The sequence below is a fragment of the Girardinichthys multiradiatus genome, chromosome 7 (genome assembly GCF_021462225.1).
Source record: "Girardinichthys multiradiatus isolate DD_20200921_A chromosome 7, DD_fGirMul_XY1, whole genome shotgun sequence".
Taxonomy (NCBI): Eukaryota; Metazoa; Chordata; class Actinopteri; order Cyprinodontiformes; family Goodeidae; genus Girardinichthys; species Girardinichthys multiradiatus.
In genome coordinates this window covers 46,623,284-46,641,033 of record NC_061800.1, presented here as the reverse complement: position 1 = coordinate 46,641,033, position 17,750 = coordinate 46,623,284, and positions in this window count along the sequence as shown.

The following is a 17,750-nucleotide window of genomic DNA, read 5'->3' as shown; positions in this document are numbered from 1 at the left end:
AATTGGACCTATTTCAAAAAATTTTATTTAAATTTTTTCTATCAATATTATGAGATACAAGTTAAAAACTATTTTTATTTAATGGCATCCTCTGTGAGTCTGGTACTTGTAGTTCTGGCAGCTGATTGGTTCCTCCCATCATCTGGCTGTTTTATAAAGGAGAGGATTTCAGCCTTGACTGCAGCATATTGTTCCCACAGTCTATAAGCTTTGTGTTGGTTGTGATTATTATAAAGTTATTTTCTGTCTGATCAATTTGTAATTATTGTAAATAGTTGTGTTTAGACAGAGCATCTTTTGTATAAAGGTTTGAAGTTGAAGGGGTGAACCGCCATTTTAGTTTTCTCCAGTTTTTGTTAGTTTAGGGAGTTCGGTTCAGAGAGTGTTGGCTTGTTTTATATTACATGGGGCTTAGGTAGCACAACTAGGGAAGAACTAGAATAATTAAGTTATTTGTTCTGTTGATGTTTTTTTTTTTTTAAGTCTTATTCAGTGATGATTTAACAGTGAATACCATTAACAATATGCCCTAGAAAGACCAAAAAGTCCAATAAAAACATCTGGCAAGTTAAAATGTTAAATGAAGTGTCACAAGAGAAATATCCTGTTGATGAAAATTTTGGTGCCTTGTATAAGAGCCCTCATCATAACCCGATACTCTGCATGACCTAAAATAGTAATCACCCCCTCCCCTGTCACTTCATCTATGGCCTAGCTTCCATCCATCCATCCATCCATCCATCCATCCATCCATCCATCCATCCATCCATCCATCCATCCATCACAGAGCTGCATGTAAAACAGCTGCTCTGCATTTGGACCCAAAGCCAGATAAATACTGAAAGCAGCTCCAAACTTGGTGTGCAACACAGACGATACGTCCCTGTTTGTTTGTAATTAAGTCAGCTGTGAAAGGCTGAAAGTCCACCATCATAAATCAGCCCCCCCACCCTCCTCTTTTTTGAGGTTTAAAGGCATTGGGTGACTTTCTTTGATCTGCCCCATCTGTAACGCACACGTCCCGTTCTCTATTGCTCACAGACCCTCAGAACTCCTTTGTCTTCAAAAAGCAAGACGTTGAAATAAATACTATTGTAAGTTTAGGGTTAGGGTTGTTATATTTGATAATTACCTAATTGTTATAAATGTGCCGTCATGTTGTACACGTTTATAGCCACGGTACCTGTTTCTTTCTACCAATCCACAGCTTTGATCCTAAAGGAAACAATTATTGCAGACAAGATATCTGCACACATGTAGAGGAGGAGAAACACAGATCTGGATCACAAAGACCTCATAATGACTTTGTTTTGATATAAATCCTTAGAAAATGTCCAAATTATCCAAACATGATTTAGCTGGATGGGAATGATTCAGATAGATTTTCCTGCTCTAGTACTTTACAGTTTGTGTAAATGTTTCAGCAATAAACCACCCACAGTAATTTGAAGATGTTATAATAAAACTGCTAAATATCACTTTAGTTCTGTCATAAATTTCATAATGAGCCCCGTTTTATGAGTTCTTTTCAATGCCGTCATAATGAGTTCATGCAATGCTGAGGTTGTGGTTTGCACAGTTATGACATAACACACTTTTCTTTCTTAAATGGTTGGAATTATGAGGAGAAATGAAGGCTTATTTTTCCAAAAGATGCAAAAACAACATTTCCAGTTTTGAACTGGCTTACCTGCAATCAGAACATTAAAACATGACCTGGAAGCAGAGATGAAGCAGCATTAACTCTCGCATCGTTGTCGCTGAATTTTGGTTCCCTCTTCTTTATAATAAGTTTATATGACCCAACTTTGGCCAAGCTGTTGCCTCAAAATTGACTCCAGAACACTTTGGTGTACACATATGGTCATTATGACTGCAATGTGCCCAGATCCTGTGGCTGCAAAACAAGCCTTAATAACCACCCCTCCCCCACCGTGCTTTATAGTTGGTATAGCATCCTAGTCTACATGGTTGCTCCAGCCATGGGATGAAACGAACTGAACTGTACACAATCAAGAGGTTGGAAGGAAACTCTGCAATTTTGATAAAGCACACTAATCTACCCTCAGTAGCCCAGGAAGGACTTCTTTCTGAGCTTCTGCAGAGAAAGCATCTGAGCCAGACGTTCACAGAAGAGGAAGTGTCTCTAATCACGTCGAGTGAAGCAATTTTCCTCCTGCCTGAAAGAGGACATCTTAGGATCCGCCAGCATTGCATGCCTTCCTGCATGCCAGTCCAGATAGTATAAGGTACCCCCTTCTCTTAGCTTCTCACAGCTCTGTGCTTCATTCTGTCACAGTTGTTAGGTGACAGAAGTTACGCTGAGGTAAGGGCGGGACCAGCTGGTGAAGCCAGACCGTCCAAATTCACAGCCGATCATTTCCAGCTTTCGTGGTATCATGGCCTACGTAGAGCGGTCCTTCGAAGGATGCAGCTCCTGAATTTGGACACAGCCAAAGTCAAATATTTACATACGTGGCTAATTGAAACAACATTAAGAATCAATTACCCAAATACCCTTCTGCATGGTGTTTGCATGTTCTCCCCATGCATGCGTGGGTTCTCACCAGGTACTCCGGCTTCCTCCACAGTCCAAAAACATGCCTGTTAGTTTAATTGGTCTCTCTAAATTGGCCTTAGGTGTGAATGAGTGTGTGTATGGTTGTTTGTACTGTGTGTCTCTGCGATGGACTGGCGACCTGTCCAGGGTGTACCCCGCCTCTCGCCCATAGACTCCTGGAGATAGACACCAGCTCCCCCGTGAACCACTATGGAATAAGCGGTATAGAAGATGAATGAATTAATATTATTGATATTAAAATAATGTTTTGCATACCTTCTGATTTTGCATTGTGATTGGTTGTTTGAAGACATACCAATTGCTGTTCTTAATTAGTTTGAAACGAATTTGATCTGATTTCCAAATCCTCAATATAAACCTTGTTTCACGGTGGGGTTTTGGGTAGGACCAAAGCGCAGACAAGAGCTTGGGAAGCGCATTTCAAAGCAGTCTCTCAGCTTTATTCAAAAAGGTCAAAAAACGTAACAAAAACACTGCAGGTACTGAACAGGTTCGAGATCCAAACACTTACATCACAGACACTGCAGGAACATGTAGACTCATGGCAGGGACGAAGGTAGAGGGTCGAGTTGTAACGCAAGGAACCCACAAAAACATAATGAAACAAACCAACTAATATGCAGAGAGAGAACAAAGGCAGGTAATCAAAGGAACTAAGGACAGGTGAGGCAAGGAGGCAGGAAGGCAGAGGGAACAGGTGAACCTAATACAAGTAATTAACAAGACACCGAGGGAACAAAACAACCTAAATAGGAACCAAAAGGGAACCCTGACTAAAGTGTAAACAAACCTAAACAAACACTGATTGAACCAAAACTGAGGATGAAGAAGAGGAAACGAGGACCAGAATAAAAGTAAACAATAACTAAAGCTAATCTATAAAGGAGGAAATAGAGAACAAAGATAAACTAGAGGAACAAGGCTAAAGGGGACCGGAGAACTAATAACAATAATGATAATAATAATGAAACCATTCAAAGAACAGGAAAGCAATGCCAAGGGAACAAAGGGTGAGAGGAGAACACACTGGGAGGCAGAAGAAAACTAGAACTGTAGGAAAAAACAGAAAACACGAATACAACACCATAAACAAGAAACCTCTAGTAAACAGTGAACAAAACAAAAAAAACCACAAAGTCCAAAATGTAACATCCTGACACCTTGTTTCTTAAACATAAATATCCACACTGAACTGTCATATAATTGCAGCAATTTTATTGGTTCCCTTGTTGCTCTCTTTGTACGTAGTTCATCAGTTTCTTTATTCCTTCGTTTTGCTTGGTAGTTTTAGTTGAATTATTCTAACCACCTAAAGAGTTTGTTAATTGAAATATGTTTACTTAAAGTTGAATTGTTCCTGTTAATAAATTTGTATATTTTAAGGATAATTTTACAATAATTTTGTATGACCCAACTCTGGCCAAGGCTCCAGAACACTTTGGTGTACACACATGGTCTTTATGACTGCAAAGTGCCCAGATCCTGTGGCTGCAAAACAAGCCCAAATAACCACCTCTCCCCCACCGTGTTTATTTATTTTATTTAGCTTTTACACAGGTCGTATTTTCTGTCATTTTAGTGTTCAGCTAACTCTGCGTTCCAACAAATTCCCAGTTTGAAAATTGTAGGAGAAAGTAGATAATTGGTTCAGAATTTCTCTACTTTTCCAGACTCACTTTCTGAGATTTGTCCTATCTGTTTTTATGACATTTTGGAGAATCAAGGACAAAACAATTAGGTTTTATTATGTTTTCTTTTCCTCTTTCCACAAATCATATAAGACATTGCTGACACAGTTTTGGTCATGTTTGGGGGTTTTTAATCCACCTGCAGAAACACCCAGAGAAAGCAGATGTGGGAATCACTGGAAGGGAAAGAGAACAAGAGAACAGAAGTCTAGATTTACCATGTCTTGTGGACCAACTGGCAGCAATTGAGTGTTCCTTCCAGAGCCTTCATACTGGTGAGCACATGTGATGAGCAACAGTTGTGGGAGCAGATCCCAGCACCCAGCCATCCCAGAACCTGCTTCATTTTTGACATCTGGACAAACTTCTGTCAGTTAAAATCCAAAGCACCTTCGACTGAATCATGCTTTGGTTTGCATTTCAACCAATCCCAGTTCAAGAACCTTAAGTCCACATTAAAGCTAAACTAAAGGGATTGAAATGCTAAAACAAAGAGGGAATTTTGGGTTTTTCAGTGAAAGAATGAAACTGATTCAGATGAGCTTTTTATTGCAAATAAATTAAATAGACATCTACAAATGTAGATTATCCCTTCAAAAACCTTGTTCATGAATTAGTAGTGTGATAGTATTTATCATATCGGCAAAATCAAAATAGGCCCACTGACCTCACAGGTCACACTGCACCTGAAATGATAAGTTACAGATACAGAATAATCAATAGTCAAAAACATAGAAATGTAGTATAATTAGAGGCACAAAATAGACCGTGTTTGTCATGATTCATGTGGTTGACGCTAAACAATGGTAGTAAGTTGTGGTTTACTTAATAATGATATTGCAGACGTCAAACTAAAGTCATTTACAAATATGTTACAACTCACTGTCATGTAAACAAACTTAAAACAAGAAGTAATATAAAAACTTAAGGAAAATAAGACAGAAATTAACCAAGACTTACCGTAACGCTCAAGGAAATGAAACTCTCACAGGTAGGACGTCTTGATAAGAGGGCAATCAGGTAAGCGATCTGTGACGTATCATCGGTGGATCCCTGCATTGATTTCAGAACTTGTGCAAAATTCTGTTTCCCTGAAATAATCTGTCCCCCTTCTATCTGTATATAGACTCCAGGCGGTGCTGTTGCTTCACATGGACTGTGTGCTTGCTTCAGCAGATCCACCTCACCCGTCTGCTGTCCACTAACCCTGACCTCACAGGACTCATTCCTAGACCTAAAGACTTCTGTGGAGACACTATAAATACATGTAGGGGGCCCAAGGTGTAACATCGGTGCTGCTTGACCAGAGGAACACATCATTTCAGGGGATCAGAATTTCCCACAAGTTCTGCAACCAATGCAGGGCTTGAGACCAGCCGTTGCCAGTATCTGGCTCTGCCAAAATGTCCTAAATGGTGAACTAACAAAATATTAAAGATGTCTTTGTTTTAACCATTAAAATCAGAAAGCCACAGTTGCTTTTCTAACCTTTAAAAACCTTGAGCGCCTCTTTATTTGTTTTTTCTTGTATTATTTTGAAACAGAAAAACCAAAGAATGAACCATACACACATTTTTTAAAGGAAAATAAAGCCATTTCTGTTTTTTTCTTTAACTCATACGAATCAGAAAACTAAACTGACACCATTTCCAGAATTTAATTTCACTTCCAAAAATAGAATAATCAGAATCAGAATCAGCTTTATTGCCAAGTTCGTACATACAAACAAGGAATTTGACTCCGGTACACTTTGCTCTTTTGTTCTGTTTTTGCATTACGGAATATACAAATTTACAATTTACAATATACACATATCTAACAAAAAAGGTGCATTTGCAACATCTGTATGCTGTTGTTCTGTACTCTATTGAATGTTCAACAGAGAAACAGCTTGGGGGAAGAAACTGTCTCTATGGCAGCTGGTTTTAGTAAACAGTGCTCTGTAGCGCCACCTGAAGGTAAAGCTCTGAACAGTTTATGTGCAGGGTGTGTGGGGTCTGCAGAGATTTTAGCAGCTCTTTTTTTGACCCTTGACCTGTATAAGTCCTGGATGGAGGGAAGGTCAGCTCTGATTATTCTCTCTGCAGTCCTGATTATTCGTTGCAGTCTGGACCTGTCCTGTTTTGTGGATGAACCAAACCACACTGAGATGGATGAAGACAGGACAGATTGAATGATGGCAGTGTAGAAGATGACCAGCAGCTCCTGTGGAAGGTTGAACTTCTTGAGTTGCCTCAGGAAGTACAGTCTCTGCTGGGCCTTCTTCTGAACATTGTCTATGTGTGAAGACCATCTCAGGTCCTCAGATATGGTGGTTCCTAAGAACCTGAAGTGGTCCACGCCGAATACAGTGTTGTTGAGGATGGTAAGTGGGGTGTATGGGGTTGGTGTTCTCCGAAGGTCCACCACCATTTCCACAGTCTTGAGTGGGTTCAGTTCAAGGTAATTCTGACCGCACTAGTGTACCAGCCGATCCACCTGCTGTCTGTATGCAGACTCATCACCGTCCTGGATCAGTCCAATGACAGTGGTGTCATCTGCAAACTTAAGGAGTTTCACGGACGAGTCCGATGAGGTGCAGTCATTTGTGTACAGAGAGAAGAGGAGTGGGGATAGAACACACCCCTGGGGGGCACCAGTACTTATTGATCTGGATCGGGAGAAGATGCTCCCCAGTCTCTCCTGCTGCTGTCAGTCCATCAGGAAGCTGTTGATCCACTGACAGGTGGAGGCTGGGACGTTGAGCTGGGTGAGTTTCTGGTGGAGGATGTCTGGTATGATGGTGTTGAAGGCCGAGCTGAAGTCTACAAACAGGATTCTGGCGTACGTCCCTGGGTGGTCGAGGTGTTGCAGGATGAAGTGTAGACCTAAGTTAACAGCATCATCTGCCGACCTGTTTGCTCGGTAAGCAAACTGCAGGGGGTCCAGCAGGGGGCCTGTGATGTCTTTCAGGTGCTTCAACACCAGCCGCTCAAAGGATTTCATGACCACAGACGTCAGGGCTACAGGCCTGTAGTCATTTAATCCTACGATGGTGGGTTTCTTGGGAACCAGGATGATGGTGGATCGTTTGAGGCAGGAGGGGACCTCACACGTCTCCAGTGACTTGTTGAAGATCCTTGTGAAGATTGGAGCAAGTTGATTTGCACAGGCTTTCAGACATGATGGGGAGATGTTATCAGGTCCTCCAGCTTTCTTTGTTTTCATGCGCTGAAAGAGCCTGTTTACATCTTCCTTGGAGATCTTTAGTGCAGGCAGAGGATCTGATGGTGGGGGGTTGGTTGCTTTATGGGAGGAATTTGTTCCTGAATGGGATGTGGAGGAGATGATTTGAGGTGTGAATGGCTTCTTGTCATGTCTGCAGTAGAAGCCATTCAGACGATTGGCCAGGCGAGGATTCTGTTCAGGATGGGTGGAGGGGCTCTTGTAGGCAGTCAGGTTTCTCAGACCAGTCCATACAGCTGAAGTGTCACCAGTAGAAAGGATGTTCTTCAGCTTCTCACTGTAGCCTCTCTTGGCTGCTTTGATCTCCTTTGTTAGTTTGTTCCTGGCCTGCCTGTACCGCGCCCAATCTCCACTGCTGTGAGCTTCTTCCTTTTCCCTGCGCAGATTCCTGAGGTGTGGAGTAAACCATGGCTTGTTGTTCCCAAAGGTGCAGAAGGTCTTGGTCTGCACACACATGTCCTCACAGAAACTGATGTATGATGTCACCACATCAGTTAGTTGGTTTAAGTCAGTGGCTGAAGCTTCAAAAACAGTCCAGTCTGTGCATTCAAAGCAGGCCTGTAGCATCTGCTTTGATTCCTCAGTCCACTTCTTAACAGTGTGAACCTTGGGTTTGGAAGCTCTTAGTCTCTGTCTGAAGGTTGGGATGAGGTGGATTAGATAATGATCTGAAAAACCCAGAGCAGCCCTGGTAACAGCATGATGTGAGTCCTTTAAAGCTGTGTAACAATGGTCCAGTGTGTTTTTGTCTCTGGTGGGACACTTAATATGCTGTCTGTATTTGGGGAGTTCATTGGAGAGGTTTTCTCTGTTAAAATCTCCCAGTATTATGATGAAACAGTCCATGTATTTTTTCTCCAGGTCTGTAATCAGCTCAGCAAGATGTTTTTCCGCGGCAGAAGTGCAGCCATGAACGCAAGAGTACACGGATGAGTGGGACAAAAACTCAAGCTGTGACGTGTCATTTCAATATAAGTCAATGTAAAAGTGCTGCTTTTTATCTATTTTATAATGGAATAAGAAATAAAGTCTGGAAGTTTTAATGAATAAATAAATTCAAATACCACACATTTGTGGACTTATCAAGACTGTGAACTGACTGTGACAGTAACTTTTGACACCTTACAGCCTGAGTAGCCAGCTACTCCACTGTGAAACAAAATAGGCTTATTTGTATTATCATAACCTGTTTTTATATGTATGTATATATATATATATTTATTAGGTGTACACACATATACATGTACATATTGTTCTTTTTATCCTACATTTTATTTCCTCCAAGTTTATATATTTATACATAAAGTCTAAATGCTGTGACTGTGGGAAGCTGAAGTCACATTCCTTGTTTGTGAAACAATTTTGGCCGATAAATATAATAAGTAACGCTTATAAATGACGTTATCTTGATTTTTTTCTAAATGGAAATAAAGAAGCTGTATAATCCCCAGTGAATGTGAATCCTTTATACATCACAGCAGTAGAGACAAGCAGAGTTTATTTTACATATAATCACTGTAGGACAGTGGTTTTCTACCCTGGTCCTTAGGACCAACTGTCCATGTTTTAGATGCGTTTCTGCTGCAGCACACCTGATTCAAATTATTTCTTTACCTCCTGCACACCGTGAAGTGCTGCACAAGCCTGATAATCACCCATGTGTTCAAGTCATATGTGTGACAGCAGAGAAACACCTAAAACACGCAGGGGGTCTTGAGGACTACAGTCGAGAGCTGCTGCTGTAGAAGACATTGATGTTACACAGATCACCCACAACAGAAAAAAATCTCTGCTGCTAACTATTGTGTAAGTTAACGTTTCACACTGATTCTGAGGAGTGAGGGGTTTATGTAGGTTTCTGCAAGTCTGCTTGTATGTAAATGTCTTTTTGCAAAGATGTGTCGCATGATTGAGTTAAAAACTGAATATTTCCCAACAGAACCTTAAGCTGCGTCTGGATGATCAAAGGTGTTCTTCTGTCGGAGGTTTCAGGCTCGTTTTTATGCTGACCTGAAAATGCACAGAACAACACGGGCAACGCGATGAGTGTTGACAGGCAAACCTCTCTGTCATCATACCTACTTTGTCACATAAATTCACATTTAAGACCTTTCAATCTCTCAGGGTATCTATGTCAGTCTGTGTTCAGCTTGAGGCTATTTCTGAACCCATTTAGACCGTGCTGCGTTATTTTGGGTCAATGTGGGCAGGTGGGCATGCAGTAGAAGGAAGACTGTCATAATAACCCCAAGAGACATCACTCAACTGCTGCAGAGTGACAGTGTGTGTGGACTGCAGGGAAGCTGTCAGCCCAGCTTTTTATTTCACATCCAGCTAAATCCACTACAGAAACATCTACACTGTTTCCCAGAACAGGTCTGAACTATTGACCCAACAAGTCCTCCTGGTCCAGGTGTACTGAATGAAAACCTAACTCCTTTAATTAGCATCATTTCTGAGCTAAATGGTAAACCTACAACTTCACAATAAAAACACACTGGATTGTTTTATAAGATACCAATTGTTGTATATTTTGTTACACTTTAATTTTATTCATTTTCCTGCTTTAATTTCCAGGCTCAGAAACATTAACGTCAACATAGTTTGAGGTCTACTAGAGGCCCTAATGGCTCTGCTGTCTTTGCCAATGCCTACACACTTGTTGGAATAACATTTGCCTATATGATGTGAATGTTTGTTTGATATGACCCAAATAAACCAAACTGAACACATTCAGTAATATTTCTACTCACAGTTTCTGAATGACAACGACTGTGCTGATGGAGCTTATTACCTAAGAACAAAAGGAATCATTTACGTATTTAAAGTCTATTGAAATAGCATAATTGTGCTATAAATGATAAAGATGCAGCTATTTGGTTCATTCATTTATTTTTAGTTTCAGCTGCAGTAAAATTGTCCTAATTTGATGGCCTGAGACTGTCTGAGTCTCTTCTGCTTTTTGACAAAACAAAAGTTACTATGCATGTGCAAACTTGTGTTGATCATGTTAAAGACACATTAGCACTGTTAGCTAGCTGATTAAATGGATTTATTTCTCTTAATATCACCCTTCACTTGCAGTTTAGGACTATAAAATTCTATTCAGTTTCAGTTTCTGATACTAAAGGATCTGATACAGGTTCTGTACATGTGCTGATAACACTACTGATGGGCCTTTCAAAGATCTAAGGATGTGTCAGTGGTTGAGTACAGGCTAAGGCCAACAGCAATGTGTGGTTGCCTATAAATAGTATGTAATTACATTTTCAATGTTGAGTTACAGTTCAGAACATTAAAGCATTATGTCCGTGGTTCATTCTCTGGTATAAAGCATCAGGTACAGGCCTGTGGCTCAGATTTATCAGTGACAATAGTGTCTGAGATCTACCAAAGGTCATGGTAGTCTGTGATCCAGGTTAATGCATGCATTTGTTTCATCAATGCAAATCACAGGAGAAATGAATTTATTACAAAATATAAAATCAATCATTGCATGAAGCAGTTAAAGACTTCCAAGGTGTATACTTGTGTTATTCTTAGTAAAGATGCACACAAAGACCATTTAAATGTTTATGTCTCTAAAACATGATTTTTCTGCTTCTTTTTCTGGAACTAAAATATCTCCTACAGGCCCATGGCTCAGAAACGTCAATGGCATCTACCAGAGTCCATGCTAGTTCTATGGTTGATTCAGTGCTTTCACATGTGGTATTAAAGTACTGATCAGTGTTGCTACAGTGCAGATGGAGGCCATTAACCTGCTGTCCTGCAGGTGAGGTGTCACGTGCTGATTGGGAACTCTTAGGCCTATTGTCCCAGGAAACCTGCTTGGTCCTGACGTCCACACCAACTCTGATACCTCCTGTAACAAACAGCTCCGGGGTTCAGGTCTTGTTCTGCTTGGATTTTTATGGTTTTGGCTTGCATATTCATGCTGTAATAAGTATCCCCAACCTAAACCAGCTATTCACTGATGTCCAAAATGTCATTATTTCAGTTTATAACAAAAAAATTCAATTGGTACCTCATAGGGCTGGACAGTGCAGCAGTTGGTAACACTGTTGCTTTGCAGCAAGAAGGTCCAGGGTTCAACCTCCGGCCTGCGGTCTTTCTGCATGGAACTTGCATGTTCTCCCCGTGCATGCATCTAAATTGCCTTTAGGTATGAATGAGTGTGTGCATGGTTGTTTGTGTCTCTGTGTTGCCCTGCAATGGACTGACAACCTGTCCAGGGTGTACCTCGCCTCTCGCATGTGGACCGCTGGAGACAGGGCGCCAGCTCCGCCGCGATGTCATATGGAAGAAGTATAGAAAATGAATGGATGGTTTCTGATACCGATGTCTCTCCTTTTTCTCATTACTATACAGGTTGCCACACTAAGAAATGACTAATAGTCTTTGTAAGTATTTAGGTCTCCAGTCCTCCAGAGCTACCATCCTGAAACGTTTTCCCTGCTCCAACACACCTGAATCGAATGGCCAAACTCCCTCATCATCATCATCTCACTCAGGTCTGCAGAGGCCTGGTAACGAGCCATTCATTTGATTCATGTGTGCTGGAGAAGGTACACTTTTAGAAGTTGCTGGATAGAAGCTCTGGAGGACGGATTTGGGCAACCCTGGTGTTCTGCATATTTGTGTTAATAATAATGTAGCCAAATAGCTTGCTGCGTTGACAATACTGTCTTTCACCATTTATTGGCATCTTAGGATGATAAAACATTGACCTTTTCCATGTAGTTTTATTGTACATTTATAACATTCTTGTTTTCTGGTTATCCATATAAACCGCGTCAGTTATTTCCACTGAAAATTTGCAAGGTTCTACAATTAATTTACATTTACTCAATTGAAAGCATCAACTATTACATCTTGGTATGAAAACATGGCATATAGTCAGAGTTACTGGATATCAAGTTAAACAACATTTAGCCTCATAAAAAGAGGCTAAATGTTGGATTTTAAGTTTTCTTGATATCATGATAAGAGAAATACCTGAAAATAATCAAACTGCATAAGACTACCCGCTGTTCATTTAGGCTCTCAATTTTATTTCCATTTTATTCAGAGACATGTCCCATGGAAAGATGCAAATATTTCACCATGTTTGGAATAACCAAGAAACAAAGGAGTGTTTGTAACAGAATATAAGGAAACTCTGGCTCTTGAAGCATTGTGAAAGGTAATCTCTGCATTTCGGATGAGCTGAAAACGAAACCCTTTTTCCATCCTGCTTATTTTTGACACGGCTGGTAACCAACACCAAAGACGAGCTGCTGCTAAAACAAACCGCTGCTCTGTGGCTTGTGTAGCAGATCCGTCCTCCCCCAGTGCCAGTGTGTGCTTGCTGTCTGGCCTTACGGGGGTTCATGTTTCCAAAGCTGTGCCGAGTATCGGCATGTGAGAAATGTCCAACGTCGGGTCAGGGGGTCAGAACAGCAGAGTACCCCGGGTCTCTGCTTTGTTTGTGCAAATTTGTAAATCAAGAAAGTTAGAGATAGTAGTTGTGTTTTGTGATAGTGTTTTGTCATTGGTTTCTTTGGACCTTTATTGTCTGTGTTTGGTTGATTTTTTCTTTGTTCCCAGTTTATTTATTATTAAAGAGACTTCCAGTTTTTCTTGGACTTTCTCTGGTCTAACAAGATGATTTCTGAGGAGCTGTTAGCGTACAGCAGACAATCAGCTAACAGACGATCTATCTCAGGTCCTGTGTCATGTCTTTGTCATATTCTGTTTCCTAAACTTGTGACCTTCAGATACTGTTTGTCTGCTGTGAATGTTTTCTTTACCCTTGAAGCTTCTTCTTTTGTCCTCCATGTGCCCAGCTTTTCCTTACTCTGCATACAATGCTGAAATATGCGAATTTCAGCTAAAAATTTCGTGAAAAAGCAGGAGAAGTCAAAAACAAGAAGTTCATCTCTAAGATCGCCTCTCTATCTTATGGGGTTCCACTGGGGAGGTCGGTTCAGAGTCCATTCTTATTTGCTTTTTATAATTTTATAATTTTAACTGGCATCATTCAATCTTTTAATGACATTTCTTATCATTTTTATGCAGATGACATTCAACTCTACATGTCTGCTGGATAGGTTGTCCACCGTAATCCAATGTCTATCCCAGATCCGTGAATATACTGCTGCTTGCTTTCTTCATTCACAGGTTCACCATTTTCTAGTTGTGCTGTGCACCAGACTGAAGACCAAGGAGGACTGAGCCTTCCAGTCTGTGGCACCAAGGCTGTGGAATAGTCTCCCTCTACAGCTTGTTGAATGTTTTTATTGAATGTTCTGTTGTATCTTATTTTAGCTTATTTAAGGCACCTATTTTAATTATTTTATTGGTTTTCTGTACAGCGCTTTGTGATGGTTTTATCTGATACAGGCGCTTAACAAATAAACTTTATTTTCTTCCTTAAAACGCTGAGGAAACCTCAGAAAGCCTGCAGATCAAGGCCTCTTTAAAAGATTGTAATAAAATCTGGCGCTGGGAAGCAAAATAAAGAGAAATTATATGTGCATCAAAAGTTTATCTCGGTAAATAAATCTTCACTGTAAATTAGCTACCCTGAGTTGACAAGGCTATTAGTTTCACCAATCGAGGGAATGCAAGTTTGAAAGAAATTCGGATTAATGAACCATAAATCTGCGCTTTTATGAGTCCAACCGATGACAGATTGTTAGCTTAAAAAGACTCTTGAGTACTGCGGTTTCAGTGCAAGCTGTGTGACGTCTGTTCAGTTGCTCCAAGTGTTACCAGAGTCTGCATCGACTGAAAATGAGGACAGGAAGATGAAGGATCAAGATTATCTTCGGGTGAGCGCAGCTGTTAGAAACAAGTGAGCTTCCAACTATATGTTTGATGGCTTTCTGTGTTGGCTGGAGGTGAACGGCTGCACCCACAACATTAGAAACAGACTCATTAGCTGATGTGCAGCTTGAAGAATCACTAAATACAGACATTGGAATAAAGTATAACTCTCTGAGGTAGCAACCAATTCAATGGAAGCACAATACTAAACCCAGTATTTTATTGCTGATGGAGATGTTTACTAGAAGAGCAGTTAATTCTCTGTTCCTTCTCCGTGACTCCAACAAATCACACACATTGGCATTTTTATCTCCAAAACGAAGTTCAGAGCTGTAAAATGTCAGGGAGAATTATGGTGGTGAGGCAAGTAGCCGGTTCACAGGAGGTGTGAAAGTGTTGTTCTCCTGCTGCCGTTTTATGATGCACCAACTGCGTCCGACTGGTTCCATTCCTGGTTCTGCTTCTTGGTCCGCAGCCAGAAATTCAAGATCCCTCTTCAGACTGGAGATGCACGAGTGTCTCCGGCCAGTACTCACTGGCAGAAAGCAGCAGGCAGTTTAATGTGAGCTTTCCCATGTCCATTTAATTTAAAAGGATTTCTTGGAGAGCACCACCAGAGCTGATGGCAGAGTCCTGACAAACTTATGGATTTTTTAATGTGCTGCTGGCTCATTCTAACCGCTGCCTAATGGGTGAATTAGTTTCATGGGTTATTCATGAAAGTGAACAAATGCCTGTCAAAATTTTTGAATAGGCACAATTATAACTGTCATAATACCAAGAAAGGACTCCAGAACAAAACCTGAGCAACTGTGACCTCTTGTGGTTGAGCTTTTAAACAGCAACAGTTATATTTATATTGTTTTTATTATACATTTTATTTGATGCACAGATGGAAATTTAGAGGAAGGGTGACTTTGCTGATGATAACTCTGTTTAAAGGGCAAAAATGTTTTAAATATTTCTTAAAAATATGATCCATGAATGAAAAAAAATAGAGTTTTCCATTGGTTTTCAAATCAAATAAGTAATTTTTACTTTTCTGACCCAATAAAAGGTTTCTGAGTCACACCTCTCTGAAACTGAAACATTACATACAGGTGACAAAATGGCAGAGTGTGACTGCTAATAAAGAGATTCATATTGAGAACACCTTTAAAATGAAAATATGTACTATAGGTGTGTGGAAACATACTGGAAACATAGAAAACCAACAGAGTGAGCACTCTTACTTTTCCCAAGATCTCCTATGCAGGATAAGTGGGTGGGACTACTGAAAGGAATGAACTGATATGGAAAGACTTTAAAGACAATAATCAACAACCCTCAATGATTCACCAACACAAATGGAAACCAAAAAGCACAAACAGCTACAGATCATGTCCTGTCATGGTCATAAGGGACATAATGTTGTCTTAAAGCCAGGTTTTCGTTATCTTGAATGAGAGTTTCTGTTGTTTGAATGTAATCTGTAATAGTTTACTAAATATGTTTGTCCACCTTACATATATCTCCACCATCCACCAATGGTGTGTTCACTGAAGAGACGGCGACTCGGGTTTCTGAATGACTGATAGATGTCAATGACTTTGTTTTTCATCTGTTAATGAATTTCTGTAGATCGGTGCACGGTGTGCTGCTGTTTTAGCTCTTTTAGCCTTCCTCATGTTGTCAGACTGGATCTACTTAAGTCTTTTTTTGGTTCTACAGGTCTAACAGTAGGTCAAACCTGCAGGTTTGGATAGCTTGTATCCTTAAATAAATAAAATAATCATTTGAAAAACATGTTTAGTATTCACTCAGGTTATCTTTGTTTGATTTTAAAATCTGTCTCATATCTTAACAAACTAGAGACACTCACCTTTCTAACAAGCTATAACCTGTTTTTCTAGCACCTTCTGTGGTGATGTGATTTGCTTGCACATTACAGTCTGCTGGCTGCTGTCCGCCGGCTGCTAGCTTGCTCGCTACTCCGTTAGCTTCCAGTTATGTTTGCAACTGTACATTTTGATGATACAGGGTAAATGTCATAACCAAAGGCTATGTCATATGCAGAAAGACTCCTACAATGGAAATCAGCACTTTTATTTGACCAGATTCCCTTTTATTTCATTTTTATAAGGTGAAACACACATTTGGGAAAGTTTTGGGACCCTTTGCCCTGGCATCATGACAAAGGGTGCCAAAGGATCTGACTTCAGGCCACCTCTGGAAGAGATCCTGGACAGCATAGTACCAGGGTACAGTCTTCAAGAGGACATAGAAGGTTCCCAGCTCTCTTTTCAGTCCAACATGTTAGGATCAGTCACAGGGGGTGACCCCAGGTACGATGACTGATGTGTCCAAGAAAGTGCATCACGAGATGTATGTAACAACCATGGGGGAATGTCAAGAAGTTGTCCAACCATATACTTTTTATTTGGTGAAATTACCATTTATTTATGGCTCTAGTTACAGTTTAAATAGATTGCTTATAAAAAGTGATGTGCTGATAAAATCTGATGTCCAAAAAACGTGATGAAATGCAAAAACAGAAGATCACGGTGTGGCGGCTGGTAAAAATTGTACACTCACCCTGCCAGGCATAACTAGACACACTGGATCACCTCTGAACCACCATCAGCAGGGGTGGAATACCAACAAAGACATAAATATATCATCACAAAATGAACAGATGGCTCCTATAGCAGATAAGAGATGCAGAACCTCAGAGAAGCAGCTAAAAAACTTGCTGCAGCTGCAGGTAGCCTCCCTGATTCTCTTCAAAATCTCAGTGAAGATGTCACAGGCTTCTGCTCCTTTGTTACTGATTGCTCTCAGGTTGCTCATCTTCTGCTCTTCACCTGATTGCTCCATCATCTCTTAATAGCCATTCCAATATAAAATGTCCCCACACTCACCGAGGATGTGCATCAGTATCTGCTGAAAGCCACTGCCTCGGTTCGCCCTGCAGTCGCTCCATCTCCATGACAGAGGGGGACAGGGGAGACCGAGGGGGTCAAAGGGGAGACAAAGAGGAGCAGAGGGGGCTGGGTAACACTCTGCCTTCATTAAAAAAACTGCTGAAATGGTTCTAAAGGAAAGTAAATGTTGTCGGTTTGTTGTCTATATAAATAAAAGCGTGTAAAATAAATAATATTGGCTAATAATGTTGTCAAAATAAATAAAAACAAAATATAATGCAATAATATGATTAATAATAAAATAATAATAAAAAAAGAAATAGGATAAAACTATAGAAATAAATAACTGAATAATTATACAGCCTAACTAAGTAATAATCTTGTTAAATAAATAAGGGCATAAAACTAAATGAAAAGTATCTAAAGAATGAAATTGAAAATATGCATAATGAATATTCATTCATTAACGTGTATAGGCTAATGCATAATAATAATAATAATAATAATAACAGGTATTAATAATATGTGACGGAGGAGCCGTCA